The sequence below is a fragment of the Acomys minous genome (assembly GCF_964271855.1).
Source record: "Acomys minous genome assembly, chromosome: 16".
In the NCBI taxonomy this organism is placed as follows: Eukaryota; Metazoa; Chordata; class Mammalia; order Rodentia; family Muridae; genus Acomys; species Acomys minous.
The window spans coordinates 42607247-42626334 of NC_140498.1; the positions used below are offsets into that span (position 1 = coordinate 42607247).

The window sequence follows — 19088 nt, forward strand, 5'->3', positions numbered from 1 at the left end:
CACCTCACAGGCTGGGTTCCAGCCTCACTCACACTCAGGCACAGCCTAGCACCCCCTCTACCATCAGCCTTCTTGAGGAATTGTAGTGACAATTTTGGTTTCTTTAAAAAAAAACACACACAGCAAAAGGAGCTGGAGAGATGTGTCAGTGGTTAAGAGCACTGGCTGTTCTTCCAGAGGATCTAGGATCAGTTCCTGGCACCCACACGGCAGCTCATAGCTGTCTGTAACCCCAGTTCCAGGGAATCTGACACCCTCACACAGACATACATGCAGGCAAAACACCAACACCCATGAAATAAAAATAAATAAAATTTAAAAACAGCAATATCATAAGAATATGTTTTCATTTTAATCCCAGGTGTGGGGGTATGGGGCTGCTTCGCAGCAGCTGACAATAATTTGCCTCGTGCTCTAGCAGAGGTGTGATTTTGCCAGCTATGGATTTTTTTTTTCTGTGATTGGGTGACATTTGGAACTCTGGAGTCTTTTCGGAGGAATAAATGGGTTGTTGGTTGATTGTTGGTTGCTGTTGGTGGCGGTTTGTTAAGTAGTCATGCACAAAGAAGAAAGTAGATATCCTGACAACGACGAATATCAAACTTGCTCCAAGGAACTCAATGCCCCTAACCAGCAGGAAGTACTCCAAGGATAGCATCGCCCACTCTCCGACCCCTGACTTTATTCAGGGATCTCTTTCCTTTCTTTTATCCTTTTTTCCTCTCTTATCTAGTGTTAGGGGGTTGAAAAGGTGGAAAAGAGAAGAACCTACAAAATAGCTAAGGCCAGCTACAGGGAATCGAGGCTTTTTGCTTCTTTACCAACCCCACACTGGATATAGCTTCCACATACTGCTGGGTTCTCCTCTTTTCTCCCCAGAGTCAAGCACCCTGACTTTGTTTCCTCTACTCCTCCCTTGCTCCACAGCACTTTCTGTGGACTCAGAGAATTGATGAGTTTCCAAGGGCCTGTGAGTCCAACTGGAAAGGAGAAAGCTCTGGCCAGGGAGGGGCTTAAAGGCTGGCCAGGGGACAAGGTCAGGCTGGGACAGAGCCCTTGTCTATGGCCTTCAGTCCAGTGATCTCACTGCACCTCGGTGGCTCACCTGCTTGGGTTCCAGGAACCTTAGGAGAGAGGGGAGGTGAAACAGCCTAGAGATAAGGCTCCTTCATACTCCTCGCCCCCCTAAATCTATCTGCCCTGGGGCTTAAAGGATCAGAGCTGAAGACTGACAAACATGACTTCTTTCCTTTCCGATCCTGGATGGCATTTTTCTCTTTGCTGATCTACGGGTGCAAAGTTCTGAGCTAGATCCTGTCCTACCCTGTGGCTCTGAGGCACTGTGGGGTCCTTATTCTTTGATCCTCCTGACAGCCCTCTCAGGCAGAAAAGGCAAGATTGATCAGTCTCTCCTGAAGTGAAATAGAAGACGTTTGTTCCACAAGCCATCCATGCGGAGTTCTTCCTGGGAATGGTGGAATCACACTCGCAAAGCTTTTCTAGCACTGCATCTGGGATCTGGGGTCAGGCCAGTGTGTTGTTGTGTTTTATACGACAACTCTAAATAACACCAGGGCTGACACCTTCAGAACTAAGTCTTCCTCAGCACCAAGTCCCAGGGAGCTCTGTCCCCAGGTTGATAGTGGAAGTCTAAAGAACAGCTCTCAGAAGCCAAGAGCTTTTTGTTTATTGGTCTGTTTGAGCTCACCGCAATGCAAATCCCACTGCAAGTTTTCTCTTTGGGCCTTTTTTATTGGGGGGAGGGGTCTTACTAAGTACCCCTGATCACCCTGAACTTGCTATATAAACAGCAGACTGACTTTGGACTCAGATTCACTTGCCCTGCCTCCCCGAGTGCTGCGATTAAAGGCCGAGCTGGCTCCTTAGCAAGCCTTAATAAGGATGGCTGAAGTTCTCCTACATGCTATCTCACCCATTTGCTCTGGAACCATGAAGCTCAAAGTCATGTCTAAAGTGCAATACCTTTTCACCGTCACTCATACACACTTACGCAAATGAGCCATCAATAGTAATAAAGGTGCCAGGGAAAGAATCATTTCCTGGTTCTACAGGAAAGACTTATCAGGAGCGTGCTGGCCTTGGAGCACACAGGAGTTCCAAGCCCCACCAGTTGCCTTTGGCCCACACGTCAGCGCCTCATGGGCTGTGTCTCCAGAGTGACTGGGGAAGCATCGGAACCCCGGCTGCGGCTGCTCTCCTCACACTTTCAGAAGTCTTCGGCTGCCCCTTCTTTCTAGGTCTGGTCTCTGGTCACTGCTGGGCTGGACAGACATGTGGCGGCAGCCTCTTCCGCTCTCTTCATTTGTTTATTCATTTTACTTATTTGTTTATTTATTTTACCTTATTACGGAGTGACTGCTCACCATTCCAGGTAAAGACTTCATCAATGTGCCTGACAGCTGATGCCATTTAGAGTTTCAACAGAGAAGTGTCTGTCAGAGCAACGGTTGACTCCATCCACTCTAACCATTCTTTGGCCTTTATCCCTTCCTCCAGACAAGGGTGACAGGGTCCAGTAGAAGAGGCAGTGGGGGTTTTCTTTGGCTTCATGGCCAAGTCTCTGAGGTCAAGGCTAATCCCACCAGTACAGCTCGTCCATGGACGGACTCTAGCCCTCAAATGGTTCAGCGAGGGAACGGGACACAGCAGCAAAGGCAGCAATCACAGAGAACCATCTCAGTGAGCAACTACTCTAATTTCAGTAAGAAAACTTTAAAAAGTGCCTGCCTTGAGGCCACAGCGTCTGCTTCTAGAACCCAGCTGTCCCTGGGCCAAGCCAAACCCTCACTGCCACCTCCACTTAGCCAATGATTACAGCAGCTATGTTTAGCTTAGAACACCTTCCACCATCATCTCCTCCTCCTCTTCCTCCTTTCCTTCTCTTCTTCCTCCTCCTCCTTTTTGATTTTTTTGAGACAGGGTTTCTCTGTGTAGCCCTGGCTGTCCTGTAATTCACTCTGCAGACCAGGCTGGCCTCGAACTTGGAGATCTGCCTGCCTCTGCCTCAGAACAGGTACTTCTTAGCCTACCTAAACTTCCTTTTCCTTTGAAAAGGGTCAAAGACTTTAGTGCACTTGTTTTTAATCTATAAGGTGTACAAAATTGACAGAATGACTTTTTTTCTACTCCACCCCTAATTCGGATGACTACTTGCCTTGAGAGGTATACAGAGAAATTGCTATAAATCCCACGATCATTGGTAGATACAGAGAGGCTTGTGCTTGTGATAGGTGCCGGGGGACTCATGAGTGTTCATCTTTGTCTTGCTTGTTTGGCTGCCTAGTTGGCTGGTTGGGGTTTTTTGTTGTTTTGTTTTGGTTGGTTGGTTTTGTTTTGTTTTATTTTGCTTGAAATAAGCTCTCAGATACCCTGGTCTGGCTTCAAACTCGTTATGTAGCCAAGGCTGGTCTTAAGCACCTTTTGTCTCCACCTCCCAAGTGCTAAGATCACCAGGCCCAGATAACTGGTGGGTTGTTTTTTTGTTTTGTTTTGTTTTGGAGACAGGGTTTCTCTGCATAGCCCTGGCTGTTCTGGAACTCAATCTGTAGACCAGGCTGGCCTTGAACTTACAGAAATCTGCCTGCCTCTGCCTCTTGAGTGCTGGGATCAAAGGTGTGTGCCACCACTGTTCAGCTAATTGTTTTGTTTGTTTAAGCCAAGGTCCTGCATACAGTTGAGGCTGGCTTGGTACTGTATAGCCCAGCCTGGCCTCAACCACAGCAGTCTTTCTGAGTTAGCCTGAGTAATGTATTACAAGCCTGTGCTGCTATGCCTGACTTGCTCACTCATTTTGAAAGGTGAATACCTATCTCTAGGAGAAGCACAACATTTAGTCCTGAGCTGGAGTGTAGCTCAGATGGTAGAGTGCTGGCCTAGCATGCACAAAGCCCTGGGTTCAATCCCAGGACTGCATAGCTGGGGCTACACGAGACCCTGTCTCAAAAAAAAAAAAAAAAATTAAGTCCTGCAGCCTAGAGTGGACTGATAGAAGGGATGCTCTATTGAAAGCTGTTTTTCCAGAGACTAGCATAAAAATCCTCACTAGGGACACAGAGGCAGGCGGATCACCATGAGTTCAAGGCCAACCTGGAAATCTTGGCTCAAAAAACAAAAACAAAAAAAACAAAAATCCTCACAAAAGCCACTGGGTAACAATGTTCTCATTTTGGAATGACTAAGCTGGTAAGCCAGGGCAAGGAAACAGAAACACAGAGTCTGAGAAAGACTGAGGCAGGAGTCTGATCCCCCTACTTCCCCGCCTCCCAGCCTGGAGAAATTGGATCTCCCTGGGATCGGTAGAGAGATGCTGGGAGAGCTGAGGGTTTAACTTTTGGGTGCCAGCAGGGACATAGCCTGTGGGAGAGAGTGCAAGACCCTGTAGATGCCACAGGTTAGAGGCGCTGGGCCTTAGCAACTAAAGGAACAACAAGACCAGATCCCCATGTCTTTCCCAGCCGAAGGAGGCAGAATTTCTGCTGGGTTCCAAAGCTTGGGAAGTAGACCCAACACCTTCCCCAGTCTGGACCTGAACCAAAGTGTTCCCTTGCCACACCTGACAGGCTGAGAAGGCTTCTGAGCCTTAAGCCAAAAGAGCAATCTCTCTGGGTGCCCTTGGGAATCTAGAGCACTGGGCTCTGGACTTGGCTGTTTCACCGTCTGCATGACCTTGGGCTGTCCCTTTGCACACTCACCAAATGCAGGGTGTAATACCCCACTTTGGCACCACCACCACCACCACCACCACCCCGCCGCCCGGGAGCATTTTAATGATGCTTATAAACATCCAACAAATGTTAGCTATGCCAATTATTACTTCCTAGAAGAGCAATGACCCCTGGCCAAATCCCAAACGCACTGCATGGCTAGAAGAGAGCCAGCTTTGGAGAAGAGGTGCACAGGCTTGCCCCTCACCCTACACCTTCAGACCCTCTGGGTCTGGGAGCTCAGTCAGGAAGCTAAGGAAGGTCTTTCTACTCAGAGCCCCTCTCTCCATCTTGAGATGGTCTTGCCCATCACTGTCAGAGAGTCTGGTGACTGGAACAAAGGGACAAGCCCAACCTTGATGCTGTCTGGACAGTAGAAACTCCCAGCACCTCTAAATCAGCGGTTCTCAGCCTTCCTACGGCTGTGACCTTTAACGCAGCTCCCCAACCATAACATTATTTTTGTTGCTACTTCATAGCTCCATTTTGCTACGGTTATGAATCATAATGTAAACATCTGTGTTTTCCGATGGTCTTGGACGACCCCTGCGAGGGTCGTTAACTTCCCACGGGGTCTCAACCTGCATGCTGAGAACCACTGCTCTAGAGCAAATCCAAGCATTGCCCTGAATCCTCCCTCCAGGGCCTGGAATGCCGCTGGCAAACATGTCTAACATACTCAGACTACCTGAGGCAGACCATTCCAGAAATCTGAGATTTTCCCCAAGTGGCCTGCTTACCCAGCACCTCAGACACATGGGACATACCCCTAGGAAAGTGGCCCACAGAAAATGCCCCTCAGGCCAGCTTTCCACAAGACTCGCTCTCTGGACATCTAACCTTTAGCAGTCATTACAGGCACATCAATCTGAAAATAGCCTTCTTCTCTGGTGGCTTTAAGGGCAACTAAGCACCTGAGCTCTGCATGCCCCCACCTCACCTACTCAAATACTGAAGCCAGATGAGGCTCTTGTCACCAGGGCACCCTTAAGCTGTTACTTTGTCTTTGGCAGCTTTAAGGCCAGCCAGAGAGCCACAGAAGGCCATATATTCCTTAGTTACCATGAGGCTCACTCCAGAGGAAGGGCAAAGCCAAGGGCAGGGCTAGAGCAAGTGCACATTCCCCACTCCCTGACCCAGGCTGACCCTCCCCAGTCAATGCTGAGGGCCACATGGCTGGATTTGAGGGGCTCAACAACAGGCCATGACAACAGTTTATAGCTCAACCTGCTATAAGGGTCTCCTCAGTCCGTTCTGGACATCAGCCAAATCCCTGCACTAAAGCCTGAATAAAGTCCTGCATTGGTTCCTATGGTCACCAAAACAAAGTACCACAAACTTAGCAGCTTCAAAGGGTAGAAATTCAGTGTGTATGTGTGTGTGTGTGTGTGTGTGTGTGTGTGTGTGTGTGTTTTGCAACTCAGTTGAGAGTGTGCTTGTTTAGAATGCATGAAGGTCTGGATTTACTCCACAGGAGTAGTGGCACATGTCTGTTTTCCCAGCAGAGGCAGGAGGGTCAGAAGTTCAAGGTCATCTTCAGCTATTTAGTGAGTTTCAGACTCATAAGGGCTACATAAGACTATTGAAAAAGGGGTGGGGGGTTGGGCTGGAGAGATGGCTCAGTGGTAAAGAGCACTAGATGTTCTTCCAAAGCACCCAGGTTCAATTCCCAGCATCCACATGGCAGCTTACACCTGCCTGTAACTCCAGTTCCAGGGGATCCAACACCGTCACACAGACATTATGCAGTGAAAATACCAATGCACATAAAATAAAAATAAAGATTGAAACACGTTTAAAAAGCCAGTCGTGGTGGCATATGCCTTTAATCCCAGCACTTGAGAGGCAGAGGCAGGCAGACCTTTGTGAGTTCGAGGCCAGCCTGGTCTACAAAGAGAGTCCAGGACACCCCAGGCTACACAGAGAAGCCCTGTCTCGAAAAACCAAAAACAAAACAAAACAAAATTTAAAAAGAGAGAGAGAGAGAAGAAAAGGAGGGCTATAGAGATGGCTGTGTGGGAAAGAGTGCTTGCTACACTGGGCACAGCAGCGCACGCCTTTAATCCCAGCACTCAGGAGGCAGAGGTAGGTGGGTCTCCCTAAGTCTGAGGCCAGCCTGGTGCAGGACAGCCAGTGCTGCACAAAGAAGCTCTGTCTGGGAAAACCAAAAAATAAAAAAAATGTCAAAAAATAAAATAAAGAGTGCTTGCAGCTGTTCCAGAGAGAACTTGCATTCAGTTCCCAGCACCCGTACTTGGCAGCTTCCACCTGCCTACAACTATAGTTCCGACATCCTCTCCTGGTTCTTTAGATACCACCCACATGTAGAATACAATCACACACACACACACACACACACACACACACACACACACACTCAGACACACACACCTTTTTTAAAAAAAGAAAGAAAAAGCTGGGCGGTGGCACATGCCTTTAATCCCAGCAATCAGGAGGCAGACAGAGGCAAGCAGATCACTGTGAGGTCTACAAAGTTAGTCCAGGATACCCAAGGCTACACAGAGAAACCCTGTCTTGAAAAAAAAAAAGAAAGAAAGAAAGAAAATGAATAAGAATTCATTCTCTCACAGTTCCAAAGGCCAGGGTTTGAACACAGGCATCAGTTGGGCCATGCTTCATCAGAGCCTGTCTTGCCTCCCTGGCTCCTGTGGTCTGCAGGCAATCCCTGGCCTACAGCTGCCTCTTTCAGTCTGTGTCTCCGTCTTCACTGGACCTTTTCCTCCTCCTCCTCCTCCTCCTCCTCCTCCTCCTCCTCTTCCCAGAGGGAAGCCACCATAATGGACATAGAGCAGTGGGAACTCAGCTAGCAACGGCCACAACAGCCCCACTTCCAAAACACGGGCACTTGGGTTGGGACTTACTCTTATCGCCGGGGTCACAGCCCATCTCATAACAGGTGCCGCGATGGCCCTCGTGCCTGGACATCCCTTCTGCTTCTCTGCAGCTTCCAGCCTTGCCTGCTCCTCCTACCACACCCCTTACAGCGTCTCTTTTGTCCGTATCATTTCAGGCTACGTGAGTCTCTGTCGCCTCAATTCCCTCATGTCCTGCCTTCACTGGGTGACGTGACAAGGCGCAGAGCCTGCTCCCTACGGTAGTGACCTATCTTCCAGGCTGACATCTCCTGGAAGAGTGCCATGCCCAGTACTTCTTTAGATTTATGTCATCTGTGCCTGAAGAGCTATTATTCAAATCGCCTTCACTTCTAACCCGTCTCCAAGACGCCCATCTCACCGTCCACCCCTGACCCAGGCCCAACTCGTGGTCGTACTCCCGAGCGCGGCTTTGAGGATCATGCCCTTGGATCCTCCCTCCCTGATCTCATGCTTACTCAGATGTGTCTGTTCTATGTTCCTGAAGTGTCTGTCACCTTGTCCCCAGGGACATGCAGAGAGCTGGGACTTAGCAGCTATGCCTGCAGTATGAGCACCTGATGAACGAACGTACTGAGAGCATGTGGCAGCAACAGGCCTCCTTTCCCAGTCAGCGTTCCTGAGGGGCCAGCTAAAAAGGCCACCCAGCCCTTCCCATGCCCTGTGTGTTCCACATGGCCAGAGAAATGAGTGCTGCCCCACCTCAGTGCACCCTTCTGGTTGTTCCTATCTCATGCGAATGAAAAGCCAAGCCCTACAGTGACCTAGAGACACACACCCTCTGGCCTGCTTCCCCTGTGACCTCGTCTCCTACAGCACGTTGTCCACTCTGTCCAGACACTTGGGAACTCTTGCTCTTCTTGGGCCACCCTAGCGTCCCTCCTGGCTCACGTGCTTCATGTGCCCTCTTCTGAGTTATGCTCTTGCTGAAAACCTTGTCCTGATGTTCCACCTCTTGTCAGGCTTACTGCAGCTACCCTGCTGAAGATCGTCACCCACATAGCCTACCTTTTCCCCTCTGCCTAGTTTTATTTTTCTTCACTTCGTCTACTGTTTTCTAATGCACTGCATAATTTATGTGGTCTCTCGTTGGTTAGGAGCTGTTTCCCTTAGCACCTAGAATAGTTATTTGTGGGGAGGGGCACAAAATGGGTGGATAGAAAAGAGATAGTTGGATGGAAAAATGGGATAAATGGCAGCAAAACGAAAGATCTTTCTTCAGCTCAGTAGCAAAATAGTTCCGTAAGACAAGAGAAGTGCCACTGGGCTGTGTCCTGATGCCAGCACTTAACCTCTACAAGCCTAGTTCTCATGTGATGATGACAGGGCCTTAGGAGAGCTGTCTTCCTAGCTTACCATGTAATAACCAAGTGAAGTGAATTGCTGAGCAAAATCTCCTCCCCTTGAAGGCATTAAGATTTGAGTAGAGGGTGAGATGAGTAGGCAGAAAGCCAGAGCTGACCACCCAGCGCCAGTGTCCATGCCTGAGAAGGGACTGTGGACAACACAGGCTCTGAGTAGCTGCTCATGAGATGTGAGGTTATTCAGGGTCAGGCACCGCCGGAGACAAGCCAAGTGTGTGAGGGGAGCTGTGATACGGTTAAGAGGGTAGGAGAGAGCTGGACAGAGCTGAGCACACAATGCCAGCTAACAGTGGAGACCTGTGGGTTCCTTGAACTAGACCTCTGTGGGCACTGATGAACACCTCTTCTGCTTGTTCTTTTAAAAAGGAAATAGATTAAAGGTGGGAGAGATGGCTCTGCGGTTAAGGGCACCGACTGTTATTCCAGAAGACCCAGGTTCAAGTCCCAGCACCTACATGGCAGCTCAAAATTGTCTGTAACTCCAAGATCTGACACTCTCACATAGACATACGTACAGGCAAAACACCAATACACATAAAATAAAGGTAAATAAATTTTAAAAATAGCTAGGCATCCGTAATCCCAGCACTCAGGGAGGCAGAGGCAGGCAGATCTCTGTGAGTTCGAGGCCAGCCTGATCTACAAAGCGTGTCCAGGACAGCCAAGGCTCAAAAACCCAACAAACAAACAATAACAAAGATTAAGTTGGCCCACCCCAAAATCTACATCATCTGTGAACTATTAGAGTGCAGGAAAGGGCTGGTCCTGCTGATCCAAAATCTGCAGGACCTCCTTGTCACAGGACAACAACAGGATAACAGGGAGGAGTCCCAGTGAGGATCCAGTACTGATGGTGTCACAGAAGCCAGAGACCTTGAGCCAAACCAAAGACTTACTGCAAGTGAAGATGTATGGACAGAGGGCTGTTCTGTGGGACACACTGTGACACACTACAACTTCCACAATAAGATGTTTTCTATATTTTGTTTTATTTATTTTTTTGTTTGTGTGTTTTTTATTTTCTTTTGTCCAGGAAGTTGCAATGGTGGAGGGCAGAAAAGGGGACAGGGAGATGAGTGAAACTGGGGTACATGGTGTGAAATTCACAAAGAATCAATAAAAAGGGTTTTTTGGCTGAGTGTGGAAGCACACGCCTGTAATCCCAGCACTTGGGAGGCAGAGGCAAGCGGATCTCTGTGAGTTCAAGGCCAGCCTGGTCTATAAAGAGAGTCCAGCACATCCAAGGCTACACAGAGAAACCCTGTCTCAAAAAAAGAAATCAAAAAAAGTTTTTTTTTAAGAACAAAAAAAAAGAAAAAGAAAAATATTTGGTTGGTTTTTTTTTTATGAGTATGTTTGTGTACATGTGCTATGTATGTGTGGGCACATGAATAGGCCAGAAAAGGACATCAGATAGCCTGTGGACCCAGGTCCTCTGAAAGAGGAGCAGGTGATCTTAACCATGGAGCAATCTCCCCAGAACTCACTGATGAACCATTTCCGAAATGGTCTAAAGATCTAGACTGGGCAAAGGCTGAAAGTGCTCTCCTTACCCAGCTTCCTCCAGAACCACAACGCGCCACGGTGCCCAGCATCTAGACCTGCCTAGATACCCTAGACTCAAACTTGGGCATCTCTGCTGGCCACTGTGGAGACCCAGCTACTCTGCTCTTCAAGTAGGGAACCTCTACACCTGGCAGAGGGGTCTGTGAGAACAGGGACCTCACAGGGTGGTCATTCAGAAGTTTAATCTGAGGAACTTCAGCAACAGATCAGGAGGGCTTCCATATTCCACAACACCAGAGGCTTAGCTCAAGGGGGACAGATACAGGGTCTCACAAAGAGAGCAAGCTGTGCATCATTTCCAACTTCTGGGCCTTCTCTTTCTATCACTAGCCCCAGAAACCAGCTCTCCCTTCCTCAGGGTCTTCTGCTTCTCACTTGCTCCACAGCTGAGGCACATTCAGGCAGTCACCCTCCCTGCAGCGCCTTCCAGGCTGGGCAGCTGCTCCTGGAATTCTCCACTCCAGCCAGCTGTCCATACATTCTTTATACATGTTCCCCTGGGTGTGTCAGCAGAGCTCCAAATTAGCCATGGGGTCATTGTGGGGGCCGCAGGAGCAGGAGGGCCAAGGCAACAGGTGCCCCTCTGCCCAGCAGAATATTGCCCAAGACACACGAGAGCGAAACATTCGAAGGTCGCAACCACTAAACATCTTTTTTTTTTTTTCCGAGACAAGGTTTCTCTGTGTAGCCTTGGCTGTCCTGGATTAACTTTGCAGACCAGGCTGGCCTCGAACTTACAGCGATATGCCTGCCTCTGCCTCCTAAGTGCTGGGATTAAAGACGTGCGCCACCACCGCCCGGCTGCAACCACTAAACATCTTGAGGTTCACAGATAAGATACTACAGAGAGCTGAATCGTGTTCTCTCAACATTCCTGTACTACAGGACCTGAGAATGTGACTCTATTTGGGAATATAGTCTTTGTGGCTGTAATTAGTTAAGATGAGGCCATGCTAATTAGGGTGAGCCCTAAACCCAATGTCTTTAATATCCTGATATGGTGAGGAAAAAACATCCAGACAGGAGAAAAGGCCGTCAGAAAGCAGAGGTGAGATTGGAGCTGAGAGACTAGAAGCCAGGAACGCCAAGGATTGGAAGTTACAAGAAGCTGAGACGGCACAGAGCATCCTCCACCGGAGCCTTTAGAAGTATAGCCCTGCCCATGCCTTGACTGGGGACTTCTAGCCTCTAGAACTGAGCAAGAATACTTTTGTGGGAATTTGTTTTGCATTGTATGATGTGGGTTTTCATTATGTAGACTAGGGTGGCCTCGAACTCACAGACGTCCTAAGTGCCAGGTTTAAAGGTGTGCACCACCACTCGCAGCCATTTTTAATGTTTTAAGCCATCAAGTTTGGGGTAACTTGTTATGGCAACTACAGGAAAATGGCCTAAGAACCAACACCTAAGGCTGACCCTCTGAAACCTGCCAAGCATTCATTCTCGCACACTAAGCCAGATGTGATTTCACTAGTCCCAAACCCCAGACCCCACCCCTCCAGTCCTGGCACCCACATGCCCCAAAGGCTAGTTTGAGCACCCCTCCCAGCCATGAAGCCCGTGTGACAGATGCTCCCCCTTCACTGCTCTCTCTGGCTACTTATTTTTAGCCCCTGATTCCATCTACCTTATATGGTTCTCTGTTCGTCACCTGAGTATGGACTAACCCCTCTCCTGGTTTGTAAGCTCTTTGAGGACAGAGAATCCCAAAGATATTAACAGCCCTGGCAAGAGGGAGACGCTGATAGGCTCCCTTTGCTGTTCTTGTCTTGTGATGGTTGAGGAAACTGGCAGCACACATCAAGTGACAGCACATGCTCGGCAGTGAGAACGGTCCACTAACGTCAAAAAAATCCAGTATCATGCCGGGTGTGGTGGCGGACGCCTTTAATCCCAGCACTCGGGAAGCAGAGGCAGGCGGATTGCTGTGAGTTTGAGGCTAGCCTGGTCTACAAAGCAAGTCCAGGACAGCCAAGGCTGCACAGAGAAACCCTGTCTCGAAAAAAAAAAAATCCAGTATCAAAGAACTTATTTTTGAGACAAGGTCTCAACTATGTAGCTCTGGCTGTCCTGGAACTCACAGAGATGCTCCTGCCTCTGCCTCATGAGTGCTGAGTTTAAAGGCATGGGCCACCATGTCTGGCTTTTTTTCCTTCTTCTTCTTCTTTTTCTTTTGAGGCAGGCTCTTGTGTATCCCAGCCTGCCCTTAAATTCACTATGTATCCCAGGATACTGGGATGACCTTGAACTTCTCATCCCAGTGTCTACCTCCCAAGTGCTAGGATTACAGGCATGTACCACCATGGCCAGTTTATGGGGTGTTAGGGGTGAAGCTGAGGGCTTTGTATGTGTTAGACAAACGCTTTTTTGGAGGGTTTTGTTTTTGTTTGCTTTTCCAAGAAGCCTTGGCTGTCCTGGACTCGCTTTGTAGACCAGGATGGCCTCTGCCTCCTTGAGTACTGGGATTAAAGGCATGCATCACCACACCTGGCTTAGACAAGCACTTTACCAACTGAGTGCCAGCTCCCTTACTCTTACTTTAATCACCTAGTCCCCACGTTGTCAATAGTTTAAGAATTATAATCTCCAATTAATAGGTAAAGAAATGGGTACAAAACGAGTATCGTGACAAATGTTTATAATCCCAGTATTTAGGGTATTAAGGAAGGCGGACTGGGAGGAAGAGGAGGAGGGAAGAAGAGGAGCCAAACTTTGACAGGCTTTGACAAACTTTTACCTGTTGCCATCTAGGGAAAATTCTATTGGAGGCAACTGGGCAGCTAGGTTCTAACCCAATGGCCACTTGGAGGAGGCCCAGGGGCTGCAGTTTGGCAGTGGCCTGCGGGAGGGAGGAGGGAAGGAAGGAGGGGACTCCCAGGCCCCAGGGCTCTCCTCTGGCTTGGTTCTGGGCTGAGCTCCCAACACAACCCACTTCCTGTAAGCACCAAACTCCAGGCCAGGCTTTGCCTGCACCTGTTTGAACTCAGAGTTGTCCCTGCTCTAGAAGGATCCAAAAATATCTGAGAGAGAGAAGAAGGGGGTGGGTCCAGTCAAAGAAGAGCAGGCTAGGAAGACAGGCACTCAGTGTGGCATCCGAGGCCCTTCCCAACTGGCTGCAACCCATCAGGGTGGCCTTGTCTCCCCAGAACATGAGCTTGCCGTTCCAACAGTGTGGCTCTCGCACTGTTCCTGCCAGTGTGAAACTCTGAGCCTCCCCCACGCCTGTGGAGAACGCTGCTCACACAGACCATCTGCTCATTCATTAGACATTATTAAATGCCTTCAATGAGCCAAGCTCCATGCTAAGCACTAGTCACACAGTACAACGGTCTTGCAGGCGATATGTTCCCAGGTCCCCTGTTGGGCACCTGAAACCACACAGTCCTGGTTCTAACTTAATAGCCACTTGGAGGCAGCCCAGGGCCTGCAGTGTGTTCTATGTAGGCTGTGGCTTTTTTTTTTTTTCTGTACATACATACCTATGATGATACTTTTCCATCTGTATTTATGTTTTGGTTAGGACGGAGCACACGTACCATGGCACACGTGTGGAGGTCAGAACGCAGTCTGCAGGAGTTAGTTCTCCCCTTCTACCACGTGAGCTCTGGGGACAGGACTCCTCAAGCTTGACCTTCCTTGCTGAACCAAACCAATGGCCCATGCAGTCTTCATTTACAAATTAAGTGCAGTGATGGCTTGGAGATGCAGCCCACTTAACAAAGTGCTTGCTTAGCATGGGCAAAGCCCTGATCTTCATCCTCAGTATCGCCTAAACCCAGGTGTGCTAGTGCTCGCCTGCAACCCCAGCACCTGGGAGTCAGAGGCAGGAAGAGCAGGAGGTAAAGATCAAGCTGGGCTATGTAGAGAGTTTTGCCAGGCTGAGCTACCTCAGAGCCTGCATCAAGAAGGAGGAAGTGGGATGGCAACCAGACGGCTCAGCAGGAAAGGATGCTTGCTGTCAAACCTGGATAACCTGAGTTTGACGCCCCAGAGCTCTATGTAGTGCCACCTGCAAGTTATCCTCTGACTTCTACACATGCACCAAGGCATGTATGTACATGTGTGCACACACAGAGAGATAAATAAATAAATGCAATAAAATTTTAAATTAGGCACAGTGAGCTAGGGGTCTAGCTCTGTGGCAGAGTACGTATCCAGAATGCGTGAGACCCTCGGCTCCATCCCCAGGTCTGTGAGGGGGTGGGGCATAGTAAAAGAATAACAATAAAACTAATAATTAACTTAGAACAATTGTAAAGTGTTGTGCAGTGCCTTTAATCCTGACTCTTGGGAGACAGAATCAGGTGGATCTCTGTGATCTCAGAGCCAGTGTACTCTACACGGCGAGTTCCAGGCCAGCAGGCCAAAGCTATATAGTGAGACTCTGTTTAAAAAAAAAAAAAGTTATTTAAAATTTATGAATTGTTTATTTCTGGGATCCTTTTAATCTTTTTGGATCATGGTTGATTATAGTAACTGAAGACAAAGCTATGAATTTTGTAAAAGCCTATTTATTTACATGTATGTAAGAGAATTAGTAAAAGTGCAGCTTCCTGCCCTCCAGAAGCAGATGGCCTGATGTCTGTCCCCTTCCTACAAGCCTGGCTGACTCCCTCCGTGGAGCCGACCTTCCTAACTAGCCTGTATCCAACCAGAGTGTAGGCTGCAAGGGGTGTTAGTTACATTTTTCTACAGTGCAAGTCATCTCTCCAAATAGAAGGTCAGCTCTTCAGGGCAGAGGCACCGTCCATTCCTGCCTGTACCATGTGGCTCTGCCAGGACCCTGAAGGTCTGAGAAGGGTCTGTGAGAGCTGGAGACCCCACATCTGCCTCAGCTCTCCCTCCTAGGGAGTAAAATACTCCCACTCCTAGTACTCACTCAAGCTCCCAGAGAATTCCATCATTTTGTTGCTTATTCACATTGCTTCCTGATTCCATCCTGACTAACCAGAGGTGGGGGTGGGGGGGAGAGGTTGTCCCTAACCTGCTGGTAGCCCTCTCATCCCAAAAGTTCGCACATAGCCCACACTCACACAGTACCTAGCATTCTTCAAGCCGGGGGAGTGGGGTGCCGGGGGGGGGGGGGGAGCATGAACCCTCAAGGAGTCTGTGCAGAGAAGAAACTGGGAAAGCAGTGAGTGGAGAAAAGCCCTGCCCTGTTCCCAAAACCCTTAAGAGAGCCGGGAACCCTACCTTTGCTAAGCGGTATCTCATAGGCTCCTTCTGCCTCATTGATGGCCATCCTGCTTTCCTGCACCCCACACTGTACCACCTCAGGAAAGACAGACTTCCAGGGTGACTCCCACTGGCTTCAGTGTCTTCTTAGTGTCCTCAGACTCTGGCTGTGGACGTGCGCACCCCAGGGCAACTGAAGGCAACCCCCACCCTCTCACTAGCTGAGGAAAAACTGGTAAGCTGGAGTGAAAAGCTCACTACAGGGCAGTAGCCTTGGAGGCGTGAATGGCTGAGCTCTCAGCCCTTTAATTCTGATTAAATGCTGGCTAGATTCTACATATTAACTAATTATAACTAACTACATTCAGCTTATGAATAAAATGTAATGCATTGTTACTTGCGCTTCTGGTCTAAATCTGACACTAGATTCATGATTCTGCATCCAAGGTTTCTATCTTGCAGCTGAGCCTCTCAGGAACGGCTGCTCTGGGAGGGAGGGTGGATACATAAGTTGACAAGTGACAGGCATGTCCCCCTGAGGTGGAAAGGACCTGGAACCTTGATTCTAAGTAAAACCGCCTTCAGGAATGGAGAAGAAAGAAGCTGAAACCGGATTGGCTAAGGCTCCTTGCCAGCCATGGCAGCACACACCTTTAACCACAGCACTCAGGAGGCAGAGGCCAGGGCAGCTCTGAGTCTGAGGCCAGCCTGGCCTACAGAGCGAGTTCCGGGACAGCCAGGGCTACACAGAGAAACCTTGTAGTAGGGATGGGGATGGAGGGCTCCCCAACGCTACAAAAACACTACAGCCAGGCCAAAGTAGACAGGAAAGAGACCAGTCTCCAAAACTCAGCTGAATCTGACAGTCCCATTTGTCCCCTGAATTACGCTTGTCATAATTCTCCTGCTGAGCACACCCGGCTGGGGTGGACTCCGGGCACTGAGACCTCGGGAGCACTGAGCAAATCCACTTTGGCAGCGCTGCAGCTGAGCTCAGGGTGGCTCCAATTCTTCTTGCTCAGCACCAGGCAGAAGGTGGCCCACTCTCCAGCTCTGCCCCTTTGTACTCAGAGCTTATGGACTACCTGTTGCCCCAGTATTGTAATTAAGGGGTTCCACAGGCCTTGCTCACCAAAACAATGGGAAATCCCACCTTAGAAATGGATTTTTGAGCTGGGCAGTGATGGTGCACGCCTTTAATCCTGGCACTCAAGAGGCAGAGGCAGGCAGATCGCTGTAAATTCGAGGCCAGCCTGGTCTACAAAGTGAGTCCAGGACAGTCAAGGCTACACAGAGAAACCCTGTCTCAGAAAAAGAAAGAAAGAAAGAGAAAAAGAAATGCATTTTTGGCTGGGCAGTGGTGGCTCATGCCTTTAATCCCAGTACTTGGGAGGTAGAGGCAGGCGGATCTCCGTGAGTTCGAGGCCAGCCTAATTTACAAAGTGAGTTCTAGGATAGCCAAGGCTATACAGAAAAACCCTGTCTCAAAAAAACAAAAAACAAAAAAAAATGCATTTTGGGGGCTAAAAATGACAGTCCAAGCTGCTGAGGACTGGTCTTCCACCCACGTGAGTACAGCTTTTTCTGGCTGCACAGTGGTAGGTAGTGGAGGTGAAGGAGAGAGCAGGTGCCGGCATGGAGGCAGAGAAGTGAGTCAACAAGGAATTACAGGGGCCCTGCAGCATGGCTGCATCCCGAAGGCAGGCAGCTCCAACTGCAGTCAGTGCCCTTCTGAGAAGTCAGGCGGGGGCTGGGGATTCTGAGGAGCCCGGGCTCCCAAAGCAGAAATGCAAGACACAGCCTGACTCACCCACATGCTCCTCCTGCCCATCGCTTTCTTCATGAGGAGGACAGAGGCCTCACAGCCAAGATGAAACTAACGGGGAGACCGGGGCCTAGATGCCTGTCTTCATCCCACAGCTATGGCAAGATCATCATCCAGGTAACTCAGGCCACGTGCCTCCCTGTCAGGAGGGTCACTCTGACTGAAGGTGGCAGCCCCTCCTCTCCTCCCCCCACCCCCCACCCCCCCCACACACCCCCCACCCCGCCCGCAGTCACTCTGATGGAAATGCTGGTCTCTGGCTTTCCCTTCAGCCTCCTCTTCCTCACAGCCGGTTCACAGTTCTCCTTCAGTAGTGGAGACTGGCTTGGCCTCAACTCAAGCTCAGAGCAACAAGTCTCCCTCCACTCTGTGGCCTTCCATAACCTGTGGGTCGAGACCTCTTTGGCAACCCTGTACCTCCAAAAATATTTACATTATAATTCATAACAGTAGCAAAACTACAGTTATGAAGTAGCAACGGAGACAATTTTAGGGTTGGGGGTCAGCACATGAGGAACTGTATTAAAGGGTCACAGCGTCAAGACAGTTGAGAGCCGCTGGTCTAGAGAAATCCCCAGTGCAGGCCGGGATCCTACAGGCACACAGCCCACTTCAGGCCCCGGGTCAGCCTGGGCCACGGGCGTCTAACACGGTATCTACACAAGGTCTCCTCCCTGCTTCCATCAGCGCCACAGAATGCCCAGGCCTTTTTGCGGTCCTTGAGTATTCTGATATCTTAGGCTTCCCATCTGTCATCTTATCTTGTCTTTTTTTTTTTTTTTTTTTAGGTGAGGCCTCGTGCAGTCCAGCCTGTCTCCCCAAAATGACCCTGAACCTCTGATTCTCTTGCTTTCACCCACCAAGTGCTGGGTTACTGGTGTGTGGCACCACTATCCTCAGTTTTGTGTGGTGCGGGGACTGAACCCAGAGCCTTATCCGTGCTATGCAATCACTCTCCTAACTGAAGGACAGCCCCAATCCTCGCCCATGCCTTCAGCCTTCTCCTTTCCTCAGGATCCTCCGCTACTGGCTTAGAAACATGCTTGGTGTTAACGTTTCTCTCTCTCTCTCTCTCTCTCTCTCTCTCTCTCTCTCTCTCTCTCTCTCTCTTGGCAATGCCTTCTGGCCCCGAATTCTGTTACTGGCTTTTATCCACCCTCCTTAATCTTTAACTCCCCACATCTAAATATGTTGCCTCTGTGTGATCACTAAATACTCTTAAATCCCTCATAATCTGCCAGTGACCTCTGGGTTGTCAAGAGCAACACCTCCCCCTGCCCCACGTCTCTGTGACATTTAACCCCCTTGACTGCCCCTTCCTCTCGCAGCCATCCTTTCCCTTGGCCACCAAGGCACTCTCTCTCCCCTAGTGTCCTACCCACCTTTCTGAAGCTTGCTTATTTATCTTCTTCCTCTTCCTGGTCTTCAGTTCCAGTGTTCGCCGAAGATTAGTTCTTGGTCTTATTTTCTCCCTCTGCAGTGGCTCCCTCCTTCCCAGCCCCGTTGGTCTTCTTATAGATGGACTGTATCTCTGAACTCC

At 49.4% G+C, this 19088-nt stretch overlaps 1 protein-coding gene across 2 annotated transcripts in view; it reads right to left on the reverse strand.

The window, feature by feature from the left end:
- SRL (sarcalumenin) overlaps positions 1 to 19088 on the reverse strand; it is a 45441-nt gene that overhangs the window by 21152 nt on the left and 5201 nt on the right. The window lies entirely within an intron of this gene.